We start from the raw sequence: 15,915 nt of genomic DNA on the forward strand, positions 1-15,915 counted from the left end.
CCCGCTCACCTGCCCTGCCGGCTCCACCCCGCCACAGGACGCGTGTGTGGGCTCCTGCTGCACCGCCTCCCGCCCAACCAGGTACGGGAAACCCAGCCCCAGAGCCGTCCTCTGGCGGCGGAGCGCGGGACAGAGCCACCCTCCTGCTCCGCTCGGTTCTTCGCCTCTCCTGTTTTCTCCTCCTCTCACTTCCCTTCGTTCCTTCCCTTGCGCTCCTCCCGTCTTTTCCGTTCTCCCTTCCCTCACGCTACCTTCCCTCTCTCTTACTCTCCTCCCGTCCTTTTCCTGTTCTCACTCTCCTTCCCTCTCTTTTACTTGTCTCCCTTTTCGTCTCTCACTCACCTTCCTTCCCTCATGGTACTTTCCCCCTCTCTTTTACTCTCCTCTCCCTCCCCTTTTACTCTCACTCATGTTGCCTTCCCCTTCTTTGTCTCTTCTCCCTTCCCCTTCATGTTTGAGTTCTTCTGAGACCAGCAAGGAGCTTTCCCTGACCTCTTGACCCAAGAGTTCAGCTCTAGCTCCGCATTAAAGGCAAAGGTTCCAGCATGGGTCCAATCTCACCAAACTCATTCAATCTTAAAATCTAGTTAGGGTGGTTGCAGCAGCCCTTCTTCTTTGAGAGATGCTTGTCCTTTAGAGAAGCCAACTTACTCTATCTGAACAAGTTTTTTTTAATGTTCGCTCTAGCTATTTAGTAATCTTGGCTCTCTTATGGGGTTTGGCAGAAAGGCCACAGTGATTTTCTTGATGTGGCATTTGTCCACCAGAAAGTGGACAGAAGATACCAAACTCAACTGAGGTGGCTTATGATTTTCAGCCATTGGTGATGGGCATTTGAATTCCATCTGTGTAAAAGTTTTGCTGGGCTAATGCTTGGCATATGTGCCTAATCCTTTGGGAAAGATTGTCTTAAGTGTACTAAAAGTGTTGGTTTTTTAAAGGTGAAAAATAGATTTTTCATGGCTTTTAAAATGTGAGTTGTATTGTTAAAGGATGGCAAAAATTCAGTAGGCCCCAATCCTGTAAACACTTTCCACATGTTTAACTTTACACATGGGAGCTGGGAAGTAGTTATTGGGACTACTCATGTACATGATGTTAAGCATGTGTATCAAATGTTTGCAGGATCAGGGAGTTACATTAATTCAGGGCAGGAGCTGTGTCTTCCTGCATGTTTATACAGTGCCCTCATTGGGAGGCCTGACCTTGATTGATGCCTCTGAGTGGAGTTCCCCAATTTCCCTCCCGTTGTCTATTTTTAAAATATAGGTTATGAGGATGGTAAATCAATCAATCTAGAGTTTGTCTTCCTTTATTGAAAAGCAGCATTTCCAGTCATAAAATTAGACCTTTATTTATAATTATAAAAAAGGACCATTAAACATATATGCCCAGAACCATTAATAACAGATAAATAAAACACACATTTACTCTTGGTGTGGAAGAGAGAAACTTTCCTAACAATCTCTTTAGCACTTAGCTGCTTTTTCATTAGTAAAGTGGACTTCCTTGTCAGATCTTCACCTAAATTACTTTATCTTTCTCCAGTTAAACTTCATTGAATTCAATAGTAGTAAACCCAATGTATTTTCACCTCTCTAGGGCTGTACAGGAGCTGTGGGACATACATATCTTTAATTTTCTTTATTTACAGCTGTCTTTGGGCTAGATTCTGGGAACTGAGGGTGATCAAAACCATGCAGATTAGGTTCTATCCAAGCAGAAAGTCAAACCCAATGTACACTGGCTCCAGTCAACCTCCTCCTGAATTTCTGATATTTTATCCCAGTCACCCATCCACCTTCCCAGTCTGTAGCTACCAAAAGTACAAAGGGTACAACTTGAGAGTTTCTAAAAGGTCTCAAGGCCTCTGAATCTACTGCAGAGACCACCTGTATCATAATTCCATTTTGAAATGAAGAGCTTGATCAAAAGTAAATCTCAATTTACAGTTTAAAAGAAAAAATATGAAAGATTATCTGAGCACCAGGGGAGATGTAATATAGTTACAGCTATGCTCAGAACAAAATGAATGAAAAAAACCCTTTTCGATCATAAATGAAATCTACTTAAACTGCACATATATTCATACAGTTACATGTTCTTATATCTTGTGATGAGAATTTAAAGTATAATCAAAGAGTTTGTGTTTATGATACAAGAACTTCACACTTAGGAACTTCACCTAGACCACAGACCATAATTTTTAATTCTATTTTAAAATCTATTATGTCTCACTGGAACCTCAATAAAAAGTAACTTGTAGTGCTCACTGCTATCACATAGAATTCCAGAGCAATTTATAAGATGGAACTTTCTATATGGTAGCAATGTATGGATATACTTTTCTGTAAAACAAAACTAAAACTACAAGGATTAAATGAAAGGTGAAAGTGAAAACAAATTCATGAGCCATGATTCAAGTCTGTCCAAATGATAGTTTCCTGATTTCAGTACTTCGAATGAGCGTCATCAACATGGGTAGCATTTTATAATGGATGTCAGATCATTTCTTATTAATTTGGTATTTAAAGCAATATAAAATGCGCAGGGATAATCCATTTTGTTTTGTGGTTGCACTATATAGTTGCACTTGATTGTTAGCTCTGTTAGGTATCCATTACTTTAAAATAAGCCTTTCCAAAACAAATAGCTTCTTAATCTTTGGGCTATAAGATTTTCACAAGGCTTATAAAAATTAAAAATAGAGATTTTTCAAGTCCTTATGAATATAAATCCTGAAGACTTTACTCAGTCAGAGCTCTCTAAAGTCAATGGGGAGTTTGCCTACATTAGGACTGAGTAAAAATTTAAGATTTGGCTCATGGAGAGTACAATGTAGAATCTTTCCTACTTAATAAAGCAAATTCTTGGCCTTAGCAATTTGAGGTTCCATCCAATCCAATCAACAATGATTCTAAAACTCTAGTTTTGTTTTATTATGTTTTCAGTTGCCTTTTCCTAGTGACTTTGGTTTGTTTCTCTAGATTCACCTTAAAATTAAACAATGGATTTTGATGATTACTTTCTTACATTTATTATTATATATTGTTTGTATCACTATAGCACATAGGAGCCCTACTCATGGATCAGGACTCCATTTTACTAGGTGCTGTACAAACACAGAATAAAAATATGGTCCCTACTCCAAGGAGCTTACAATCTTTAGTATAAGAGCAGAGATAACAGATGGATACAGGCAAACTTATGGAGGACTACAAGGAAACAATGAGACAGTATTGGTCAGCATGATAGGCAGTGGTCTCAGTATACCAACAACCTATCTGTTGTCAAGTTGTTGTTTTTTTTTGTAGGCATCATAACAAAGGACAGTCTATGGATTTGAAGGAGTAAATGAGGTTGCTTTGTGGATGTTTACGTGGAGCACGTCCCAAGCATGTAGGGCAGCAAGCATAAAGGTGCTTGTTTGAAAATTAACAAACAGGCAATAGACGCTGGCAATCATGGGTCAGCTGAAGGTTTTTGTTGACAGTTTGATAGTTAAATGACTGATGATAGTGTGGGGATTGACTGTGAAGGTTTTGAAAGTGAAGACAAGCAGCTTATGTTTGATGTGATGGAGGAGGAGTCAGTGGAGGGGTTCAAAGAGTGGGGTGACATGGTCAAAGTGACTGAGTAGGAAAGTCATCTTTGCAACAACGTTCTGAATGGATGTGAGTAGGGCAAGACTGCACTTGCCAAAGCCAGCAAGAAGGATTTTGAAGTAATTGAGATGCAAGATAAGAGTGTGGATGAGAGTTTTAGCTGGATGGATGGATGGGAAATGCTATATCTTAGAGATGTGAGGCAGAAAGAACGAGCAAGATTTAGACATAGCCTGGATGTGAGGACGTAGAGAGAGGCGTGAGTGAAAGAGTATGCCCAGGTTACGTGGCTGAGTGACAGGCAGAATGGTGATGTTGTCTACAGTGACTGAGAAAGGAGGTAATAGGGAGAGCTTGGAGGACAGATCAAAAACTATTATTTCAGCCCTGTTGCTCTTGGGCTGATGACTATGTGTCTGCAAGGTGATACGGAGAGACTTTACTTTGGACAGGAGATAGGTCTGGAGGAGAGGTAGACCTATGAGTCAACACAGCATAGAGATAGTTGTTGAATTTGTGGTTGTGAATGAGATTACCCACAAGTAAAGTGTAGAGGGAGATGGAAAGGGGACCAAGAACAGGGTCCTGTGGAACCCCCACCAAAAATTGAAGGGCAAAGGAGGACAATCCTCCAAAGTACATGCTTTAGGAGTGATTAAAGCGGTAGGAGAACCGGGAGAGGACAGAGTGATAGTGTCTCATCTGGGTAGATTCCAAAGCAACTTAGAAAGCATTACTAACATATTTATGTTTGTACAGTCACTTTGCTGACCACAAATGGTCATTAAACAATAGTGTGAAAACCAGCACTTGTTGAACAGCATACAGCACTCCAATACTGCTTTCAGGTCAGCAGCCAAGTATGCTGTATGTATCAGAGAGGTAAAATGTAATCATACAAGCTGGAATTTGGTCAAGACACTGGGGCTAATAGTTCTACCTTTGTGAAGTACCAGGGGATTTTTTTTAATCACCTTAAGTGGTGACAATTGTGGTTTTACATTGCATCTGTCAGACTGCACTATAGGTAGCACAATGCCACCCCCCCACACCATGCTCAGGTATTGATTTAATACTGAAAGTACTTGGGTTTTCTTTAGAGATCTCACATCCCAAACACTCACCTTGCCTGAGGCCGCTTAGCGTGTGAAATCTGACAGGGTCACCATAGAAGGTGGTATGGCTACAAGCCATTTTACAAGTAGATGGAAAGAAATGTGAAATTAAATTTTCTACAGTGAAGTGACAGCAAAAGATTTACAACTGAGAATGAGAATAAAAATGAGCTTCCTGAACGCACCAAACCACTATTAATACCCAGCACTTTTCCAAGGTTGTGTGATTAACTCCTGTGAGTTGGACTAATGCTATATCTTTTTCATGGGGCCAAAAGGACTCCAAATTAAGGAAAGGTGTTTTACTGATGCACACATGATTATGTAGGGACAAGCATCAATTCACAACAGTTACAGTTGTACTTTTATTCGCTGAGCCCCATGATGCAGCTGGAGGGTGAGCTTCTGTTGATCTCTGTTTCCCAAGTCTAAGCAACAAATGCCTAGTCTCACTTCCCCTTTGCTCACAGAGGCAGGGGAAGGGAGTGACAGAGGGAGGAGCCTGCTACAATCTTGTCTAAAAATTATGGGGATTTCCATTAATGAGAACAGCAAAAGTAGGGAGGCTGAATACTTCCTGAACTAATCTCTGTTGTTTTCTTTCCTCTCTATTTATTTCTGAAGTATTCAGAAAATTGATTATAGTTTTAACTAACTGGCTTTAGAATGTTGGAGTCTTCTCCAGGAACCTTCACTTACCGCACACAAACTTTTCCTTCAGTTTCTCATTCCTGTTTGCGGGTTAGCACAGAGAGTTAAATGCGTAATGGGCAGGATTCATCCCTTTAATAAAGTCTGCCTGCCACATCCATATGAGAGATTGAGTGAAGCTGAATTCTGCTTTAGGGGATCCTTCCACAACAATATGAAATTTTTAAAAAATATGTTAATTTTGATATTGACTTGTGAAGTTGTTTTTCTTTGTATTAGTCAGCATGTCTTTGATCATGATCTGTACTTGACTCAGTTGTTTCTACCTTTTTAGGCCTTGCTTCTGCAATGTGTAGACTACTGTGCCTGCACAGATGGCTACTGATCTCAGCAGGGATCTCCACAGGTAGAGGCATTCCATTCATGTGCTACATGTTGCAGGATCAGAGACATAATCTTCATGTTTTAGTGTATGTTTGCATCAGATTTTTCAATTGCATAGAGTTCAGTAGATACTAGGAATTAAAAAACAAAAACAAAACACCATGGCTTTAATTTTCCTTGACTGTTGAGGTATATAGGTCAAGAGTTAAGAGATTCTCAGTTTCAGATTCAAGCATATAAATTCCTCCATATTTTGTATAAGCAAATTTTTTATTTTAAAAATGTACATTTCTAGTCCTCAGAATTGTGAGGAGGGAAAAAAGCTTGAAAACATGACCCACGTGGATCCTAAAGGCTCGAAATCCAGGATGACAATAAAAAGAACCTAAAATGTTGGGTTGTTTAAAAGCTCCTTATTTTGTTAGGTTCTCATGAGTGCTGAATGTTGGGGCTGGCAATACTGCTACCTGGGTTTAATCCATGTTCATTAAAAAGAGTTTTTAAACCTTAACCGCCCTCCCCCCCCCCCGACTTCCTGGTACCATTAAAACTCCACAGTGCACATACCCTTCTACTAGGTCTCACTCCGCCTGCTGTCAAATTGTTAGTGTCTGTGTTGACCAGCATTGCTGTGACACTTCCCCTTATTACAATGCTCGTTTGCAAAGAGAGTATGAAGTAGTGAAGGTTATAGCACAACAAGGAAGGGTGCGTGTCAGTGCAGTTCTGCAATTGACCACAGTCCTATTCCTAGTTGATTTTACATTACTATGACTGCTGCAGGAGGAGCTACGGTGTGCAGGAATGTAGCAATCTTCTTTTGCTTTGTTTGTCTTGCAGTAATTCTCTTTGATCTTAATTCTGCTAAAAGGAGCTGAGAATTGAATTCCTATTTGTCTACAGAACAAGGACAGCATATACAGTGGCAGTTCACGCTTCTGGGTATGAAACAGAAGTGTGCCCCTGTCCTAGCTAGAGGTAAGGACTGATTCTCTACTTTTCATTGCTGCTGAGACTATCGGCACTAATTATGATAGTGTTGACCGTTATGATTTAGATGCATATTCACTGGGAACTTGACTGAGACCACCAAAGAACTTAATAAAGGCCACAAAACAACTTTCTGCTTATTATTCACCTGAGAGGCATGATAGGCGCTATTGCCCGTACTAGTCACCTGGGCCATTCAATTCCCACTTGCCATGTATACCTTTTATTTACTGGCTAAGTATGATCTGCCACACATCAAGGGTGCCTGCTGCTGATTGATGGTGTCTGATTAAATAATAAGGCTGTTCAAATAGTGTGAGGGGAAAAAAACCCCAACATACCCAACCTATCTAATTCACAAGTTATTTTCATGGATAAGAGTTGTTTTCAGTTCACTGTGATTCATGGTACCATAGCTGTTGTTCATTAATAGTCAGACTACTATTAGGTGTTCATGAACATTTTGAGGAATCTCTTAATTTTAGCACAAATTATTTAGCTGAATATCCATCCCAGAAGGGCATTAGTCATTATTTAGTTTTTCTCCCATTTAAAATGTTTTAGCCATTCACTCAGAATGTGGAAACAATATAAGGAACCAGTCACACGCCCCAGTTTGAATAAGGGATTGTTTAAGTTAACAGTTCACAGCTGTGTAACCTTAACAAATAGTTCTGGCCCTCTGTAATGCCCAGCTTGCCTTATGCATCACATGCTTCCAACTGCCACTTCTATGTCCTGTTTGTTTGCTAGCTACAACTTTGGGCTCTAGGCCTGACTTAAAAGGCTTCTGGGATTAGATTCAACTGAATCTTTTTCATATCATATTTGTGATTAATACTATTGTTCTAATGTTCTCTGTGCTGTCTCATTCAGCCCATTCCCCAGACAGGAACACAGTGGTAGTCTAGCCACTTAGTAAATACTCACTAGTTTATGACAGCGGTAGGCTGAGTCATGAAAAGTTTATTAGGGTTTTTTTTTTTTCCACTGGCAGTAAATTTACTGGTATTAAAAGCTTAGTATCAGTAAAACAAGGTAACACATGCAAAGTACACTTCAGTCAGCCTATTAGTCAGCAAGAACACTAGCTTTGAAACTCCATTCTGTGTAAGTTTGCACAGTAAGAAGGGTGGGGCAGAAAGCTGAAACAGCCTGCAGTGGTCATGTTTGAGTTTGCTGAACTGAACCCAGCAAGTTCAGCTTAGCAGATGGATTTATACCTTCAAAATGTCTGGAGCCAAGACATAAATATTATATCATGCTACACTAAGGCAAAGAGGGTAAACTGCTTCTCTTCCCCAAAGATCACTCTGATCAGGGATCTGAGCAGTGGGGAAGAGATAGTAGTTCAGGGCTGAGATCTCTAAACTTTGTCATGAACAGTAGAAGCTTGAACTTGCATTGTCTTTGCTTTCCCAGTGCTACTTGTAATTAGGTGAAGCACAGGATTTGGACCATCCTTTAAAACACATTATAATAACTGAGAAAATTCAGACTTGCTTTGAGAAAGTAGATAAAAGGAAGAAACTCTCTTTCTAAAGACTCAGTTATGGATAGGGATGAAAGGAGGTTAGTAGCAGAAGAACTAAGGAGATCTGCTCACCTCAGAGCAGAGCTACTTTGCCCACTTGCGGATGGATCACTGTAAATACTGTCTATAATGCTCCTAACAGCAGAACATATTTATAGATGGTGTTTCTTATTCCCACTTTATAAATGAGGGTCCTATGGTGTTGGCCACCCTTTACGGCCACCATCCCCAAAAGTAACTAATTTTGCATGTAACATACATCTATGCACAAAAGGGTGTAACTTCACTGTTTTGAGCATGGCATATATTTCTCCACTTTGTGGGATTGGGGCATTACAGGGTCAAACCCTGAATCGTGGACCACCTGTTGTTATAAACACTTCTTGAAAGTCCAACTCCATTAAACAGAATACATATACTTTAGGTAGCATTAAGTCTTTTGCTTCAAGACTTTGAAATACAGAAGCCAATTGCCTTTGTGCATTATTAAACATTGCATTTAATGCTTACAACAAAACTAGTCTTTTAAAATATGACTTAGAAGAAAAGTGTTCCCCCACCTCCCCAATAGGTAGGGGCATCACAGACCACCACTCTTTCATATGGATAAGTACCGTCTTCAGTTTCACCATTCAGCTTTGAACACTCCCATGATAGAAACTTGCCCAGCCACTGTTGGTATAGACAGAGAATGGAAGAACTGATCAGATTACCAAATATTAGCTAAGGTGTTGCTCTTTCCACCCAGCCACACAGCAAACAATGTATTCCTACAGACAAAATACTTGAGCTTATATTTTAATGCTCCACCTCTTCTCAAATGTGTTTTTAAAAAACCAGAACAGAATTTTAGATGGTGCAGTTTTCTGCGTTTCTGACTTCTTCCTTCTTGTTCTTTAAATTACTAGCAATTTTGACTTATGAGTTAAAATATAAAGCTAATCAAAAGATGTATCTGAAGTCACTGAGTCTATTTCTCCACTGGCTGGCACCTTGTGTAGTCATTTATACCCATCTAACGTGGTTATAAAAATCAGTATCATTGTTTGGGTAGCATTTTGCACAGGTGTGCAGAAGGACCAAGGCAAGAGAAGCAGGACCTCTGCTTGGTTATGCATGTGCAACTCCCTTTGAATGCAATGGGACTTGAGCATATGTATCTTGCAGGCAGAGTTTATTGCCCTGGCATCATCATAACTGGCGGCTGTAGAAAACAATGTGTTCCCAACCTATAGATTTATGACCACAGCACTGCTGGAAAGATGGAAGTAGCCAATTTTAGAGAATAGGAGTGACTCAAGATGTTGGGAAATGGGAAAGGAGCAATGGTTTTTTAGTGTACTGGAAGTGAGAAAGTCATCCTTGCTCTAAGGAGGTATAGCTCCTATTCCAGCTCAGGCGGGTGTGGGGGAAGAGTGGTAGTTCAGAGCAAGACTGCTTTTTCTTTCAAACTTCTAACTGCTGCAAAAGCAGCTGGAAAGGAGTTGCAGTCACAGCCCATTCACATTTATTTTCCCATAAAAAGAATTTTATTTTTCCTTCCCATTATTAGCCGTAGATTTTTTTTTTAAACAATCCTTGAAAAAAAGAATCCAGTCGGACTGTGTTGACCGTTACCTTCCTGTGACCACATTCTGTGCTTACAGATAGAGCAAACAGGTCAATATACAAAGGAAGCACTAAATATTATCAATTGATTGGAAGTATGATGTAAACCAAGTACAATTAGTGATGGTTCTGTACCAAAATTCTGTGTCCATCCTCTTCTCCATTTTGAGGAAATCCAGCACAAAATCCAAACGGTACTGGTTTAAAAATGTGCAACTAAAAAAAGTGACTGAGCAGATGAAAGTTAACATGTATTGCTTCAGTGACTCCTTTTAAAAGTTGCCCATAGTCACCATCTACACTGCATATTTTTCATATCTACTTTTTGATTGTAGATTAGGATCACTGTAAAACATTTTTTCTTTTTGTGGTGCCTGGTTATAGTCAAGGAGGTGTACTAAGACACCACCCAAAGGTAGTTATGGTGAGATTTCCAGCCCAATATGACATTGCTGACTGAACATCTGATAAACAGCATTTTGGAGCACTTATCTGAAATTGACTTGCTCTCAAAGCTTTTGCATTTGGCCTTTTACTAAGAAAAAAGATACAGCAGTGCAGGCAAAAGGAAACTGAAAAAGAAATGTGTGCAGAGTTGTCACACTTGATTTCTTCTGGTAAATGTTTGATTAGATCACTCACAAAGAGATTGCACCTCATTTTGTCCATTATACAGCATACCTATGAAACAGGAGAGTAAACATTTTGTAGAGTAGGAATATAGGTGTTCCACAGCCCTTATTTTCTGTAATATAATTGTATGGTCCTGCTCTCTTGTCTTTTCAAAATAAAAGCTATAATTTATAATGAATAAAAAGCAGATTTCCCCCCTTGTCTTCTAGAGAGCAGATTACCACTCAGAACAAAACACAAGTTTCAATTTCTTCTGTAAAAATTGCTTGTGTGACTTGAACTCTGGACTCCCACACATTTTAAAAGATTGCTTTATAGTGGAGCCTTAACAGCATTTCCAGACATTCCAGTATTAATTCTCAGAAAAGATACAAAATTACCCATGTTTACTTCTCCCTGTGAAGTGCTGTTTTCCCTTCCACAAACTTTAAATCCAGGCAAATGAAGCAATTAAGGGTTAGTGTACAGCATACTTGTAAACTAATGGTTCTGAAGCAGATAGCATTGGAACACAGAGTTTAGAGAAAAGAGATCTTTATTTCTGGATCATTGTACAATACAGTCATTATGCCCAATTATTTCAGTTTAGGAATGGAGTGGCTACATGAGTGACTAATCCTGGGTAGAATTTTCAAAACACCTAAGTCCCATTGACTTTCAATGAGACTTAGGCTTTTCAGTGCCTAGTCACTTTTGAAAATCGCACTCAGGCTGGAAGTTTACTCGCACTCAGGCACTCTGTTTACAGCTACTTCATTTGGTACCACGTGACTTCTCCCATTCTTTTCTGATCAATGTCAAACCAAAGTGAGCATTAAAAAAAAAAATGACAGTAAACGCAGAGGCTACTTTGACTCTATTTGTTAATTAGTTTATTTTGTAACTACATGGACAGGCCACCATATAGAGCAGTGCAGGAGGAAATGCATCAGAGGATCCTAAAAATAATCGAGGAAAATAAGCTTTATGTTTGTTTATAGAACAGAGTAGCAAGACTGAAGTAGATAATTTCTATGAACATAATGCAGGGGTAAAATCCAAGGAGAGAAAAAGAACTATTTAAGTTACAGGACAATAATGGGACAAGAACAAATGGATAAAAACTGTCCGTGAACACATTTATACTGGAAATTATATGAAGGTTTCTAAGCATCAGAGGAGTGGGAGCAGCATCCCAATAGGAGTAGTGGGGGCAAGCAATCTAACTAGTTTTGTGAGGAAATTAGATAAGTTCATGAACAGGATTGCATGACAGGGTTGCCTGTCATAGCAGGGATCTGGCCTTAGTGAACCAGGAGGTCCCTTCCAGTCCTATGTCCCTAAAATGTCATGCCTCCCAGGTGTCAAATTAGTGTGAATAAAATTTCATGCTGTGGAGAATGAGGATGTTATCTGTATTATTTTTATGATCATCATTAGCACCTTGTTTTACTTGTTTCACATGACTACATGGCATTAAATCAAAGGAGGCTGTTAGGAAGCAACAACTAGGAAACAAGACAATTGCAAAGATAAAATCCTACTGGAGACACTACTAAGGGTATGTCTACACTATAAAATTAGGTCGAATTTATAGAAGTCGGTTTTTAGAAATCGTTTTTATATAGTCGATTGTGTGTGTCCCCACACAAAATGCTCTAAGTGCATTAACTCAGCGGAGTACTTCTATAGTACCGAGGCTAGCGTCGACTTCCGGAGTGTTGCACTGTGGGTAGCTATCCCACAGTTCCCATAGTCTCCGCAGCCCATTGGAATTCTGGGTTGAGATCCCAATGCCTGATGGGGCAAAAAACATTGTCGCGGGTGGTTCTGGGTACATGTCATCAGGCCCTCCCTCCGTCCATGAAAGCAACGGCAGACAATTGTTTTGTGCCTTTTTTCCTGAGTTACCTGTGCAGACCCCATACCATGGCAAGCATGGAGCCCGCTCAGCTCACTGTCACCATATGTCTCCTGGGTGCTGGCAGACGCGGTAGTGCATTGCTACACAGCAGTAGCAACCCATTGCCTTGTGGCAGCAGACAGTGCAATAGGCCTGATAACCATCGTCGTCATGTCCGAGGTGCTCCTGGCCGCCTCAGTAAGGTCGGTCAGGAGCGCCTGGACAGACATGGGTGCAGGGACTAAATTAGGAGTGACTCGACCAGGTCATTCTCTTTAGTCCTGCCAGCAGTCCGATTGTACCATCTTCTGCCGGGCAGGCAGGAGATGAGGATGGCTAATAGTCCTACTGCACCGTCTGCTGCCAGCCAAAGATGTAAAAGATAGATGGAGTGGATCAAAGCAAGAAATACACCAGATTTGTTTTGTATTCATTTGCTCCCTCCCTCTCTCTCTCCCTCCCTCCGTGAAATCAACGGCCGACAATCGTTTCGGTGAGGTCTGTCAGGGGCACCTTGGAAAGTTTAATGGAGATTCAGTCCTGCCTGAAATACCGGGGAGAGGGATAGCTCAGTGAGTTGAGCATTGGGTTGAGCGTTGGCCTGCTAAACCCAGGGTTTTGAGTTCAATCCTTGAAGGGGCCATTCTGTGTGACAGTTGTTTTTGTTTCTCCTTGATGTAAAGCCACCCCCTTTGTTAATTTCCTGAAAGCCAACCCTGTAAGCCATGTCGTCAGTCGCCCCTCCCTCCATCAGAGCAACGGCAGACAATCGTTCTGCGCCTTTTTTCTGTGCAGACGCCATACCACAGCAAGCATGGAGCCCGCTCAGATCACTTTGGCAGTTAAGAGCACATTAAACACCACACGCATTATCCAGCAGTATATGCAGCACCAGAACCTGGCAAAGTGAAACCGGGTGAGTAGGCGACATCAGCGCGATGACGAGAGTGATGAGGACATAGATGTCTCTCGAAACACAGGCCCTGGCAATGTGGGCATCATGGTGCTAATGGGGCAGGTTCATGTGGTGGAATGCAGATTCTGGGCCCGGGAAACAAGCACAGACTGGTGAGACTGCATAGTGTTGCAGGTCTGGGACGATTCCGAGTGGCTGCAAAACTTTTGCATGCGTAAGGGCACTTTCATGGAACTTTGTGACTTGCTTTCCCCTGCCCTGAGGTGCAAGAATACCAAAATGAGAGCAGCCCTCACAGTTGAGAAGCGAGTGGCAATAGCGCTGTGGAAGCTTGCAACGCCAGACAGCTACCGGTCAGTCGGGAATCAATTTGGAGTGGGCAAATCTACTGTGGGGGCTGCTGTGATGCAAGTAGCCAACGCAATCACTGAGCTGCTGATATCAAGGGTAGTGACCCTGGGAAATGAGCAGCTCATAGTGGATGGCTTTGCTGCAATGGGATTCCCTAACTGTGGTGGGGACATAGACAGAACCCATATCCCTATCTTGGCACTGGAGCACCAAGCCAGCGAGTACATAAACGGCAAGGGGTACTTTTCAGTGGTGCTGCAAGCACTGGTGGATCACAAGGGACATTTCACCAACATCATTGTGGGATGGCTGGGAAAGGTACATGACGCTCACATCTTTAGGAACTCTGGTCTGTTTCAAAAGCTTCAGGAAGGGACTTTATTCCCAGACCAGAAAATAACTGTTGGGGATGTTGAAATGCCTATATGTATCCTTGGGGACCGAGCCTACCCCTTAATGCCATGGCTCATGAAGCCATACACAGGCAGCCTGGACAGTAGTCAGGAGCTGTTCAACTACAGGCTGAGCAAGTGCAGAATGGTGGTAGAATGTGCATTTGGATGTTTAAAAGCGCGCTGGCGCAGTTTACTGACTCGCTTAGACCTCAGCGAAACCAATATTCCCACTGTTATTACTGCTTGCTGTGCGCTCCACAATATCTGTGAGAGTAAGGGGGAGACGTTTATGGCAGGGTGAGGTTAAGGCAAATCGCCTGGCTGCTGGTTATGTGCAGCCAGACACCAGGGCGGTTAGAAGAGCACAGGAGGGCGCGGTACGCATCAGAGAAGCTTTGAAAACCAGTTTCATGACTGGCCAGGCTATGGTGTGAAAGTTCGGTTTGTTTCTCCTTGATGAACCCCTCCCCCCCTTGGTTCATTCTACTTCCCTGTAAGCTAACCATCCTCCCCTCCTCCCTTCGATCGCCACTTGCAGAGGCAATAAAGTCATTGTTGCTTCACATTCATGCATTCTTTATTCATTCATCGCACAAATAGGGGGATAACTGCCAAGGTAGCCCGGGGGGGGGGGTGGAGGAGGGAAGGAAAATGCCACACAGCACTTTAAAAGTTTACAACTTTAAAATTTATTGAATGCCAGCCTTCTTTTTTTGGGGCAATCCTCTGTGGCGGAGTGGCTGGTTGGCCGGTGGCCCCCCCATCGCATTCTTGGGCGTCTGGGTGTGGAGGCTATGGAACTTGGGGAGGAGGGCGGTTGGTTACATCGTGGCAGTCTGCGCTCCAGCTGCCTTTGCTGCAGCTCAACAATGCACTGGAGCATACTGGTTTGATCCTCCAGCAGCTTCAGCATTGAATCCTGCCTCCTCTCATCACGCTGCCGCCACATTTGAGCTTCAGCCCTGTCTTCAGCCTGCCACCTCTCCTCCCGGTCATTTTGTGCTTTCCTGCACTCTGACATTATTTGCCTCCACGCATTAGTCTGTGCTCTGTCAGTGTGGGAGGACAGCATGAGCTCAGAGAACATTTCATCACGAGTGTGTTTTTTTTCTTTCTAATCTTCACTAGCCTCTGGGAAGGAGAAGATCCTGTGATCATTGAAACACATGCAGCTGGTGGAGGAAAAAAAAGGGACAGCGGTATTTAAAAAGACACATTTTATAAAACAGTGGCTACACTCTTTCAGGGTAAACCTTGCTGTTAACATTACATACATAGCACATGTGCTTTTGTTACAAGGTCGCATTTTGCCTCCCTCCACCGCGTGGCTACCCCCTCAACCCTCTCCCCTCCCCGTGGCTAACAGCGGGGAACATTTCTGTTCAGCCACAGGCAAACAGCCCAGCAGGAACAGGCTCCTCTGAGTGTCCCCTGAAGAAAAGCACCCTATTTCAACCAGGTGACCACGAATGATATCTCACTCTCCTGACGATAACACAGAGAGATGAAGAACGGATGTTGTTTAACGCCAGCGAACATACACTGCGATGCTTTGTTGTTTAATGATTCCCGAGTACATGTTACTGGCCTGGAGTGGTAAAGTGTCCTACCATGAAGGACGCAATAAGGCTGCCCTCCCCAGAAACCTTTTGTAAAGGCTTTGAGAGTACATCCAGGAGAGCTGCGAATGCCAGGGCAAAGTAATCCTTTCACATGCTTGCTTTTAAACCATGTATAGTATTTTAAAAGGTACGCTAACAGGAGGTCCCTTCTCCGTCTGCCGGGTCCAGGAGGCAGCCTTGGGTGGGTTTGGGGGGTACTGGCTCCAGGTCCTGGGTGAGAAACAGTTCC

The 15,915-nt window shown here is 42.2% G+C and overlaps 1 protein-coding gene and 1 long non-coding RNA gene across 2 annotated transcripts in view; one reads left to right on the forward strand and one right to left on the reverse strand.

The window, feature by feature from the left end:
- Nucleotides 1-96, reverse strand: part of PRKCD (protein kinase C delta) — a 129,383-nt gene extending 129,287 nt beyond the window's left edge. The window contains exon 1 of the mRNA XM_073352382.1: nucleotides 10-96. The gene's annotated coding sequence lies outside the window, so the exon portion shown is untranslated. The remainder of the gene's footprint in view (nucleotides 1-9) is intronic.
- On the forward strand, nucleotides 14-13,316 carry LOC140914482 (uncharacterized). The gene is made up of 4 exons (XR_012159877.1): nucleotides 14-81; nucleotides 5,706-5,777; nucleotides 6,596-6,733; nucleotides 13,198-13,316. It is a non-coding gene; the product is annotated as an uncharacterized lncRNA (long non-coding RNA).
- Nucleotides 13,317-15,915: the final 2,599 nt, after the last annotated feature.

This window comes from Lepidochelys kempii, chromosome 7, assembly GCF_965140265.1.
Source record: "Lepidochelys kempii isolate rLepKem1 chromosome 7, rLepKem1.hap2, whole genome shotgun sequence".
In the NCBI taxonomy this organism is placed as follows: Eukaryota; Metazoa; Chordata; order Testudines; family Cheloniidae; genus Lepidochelys; species Lepidochelys kempii.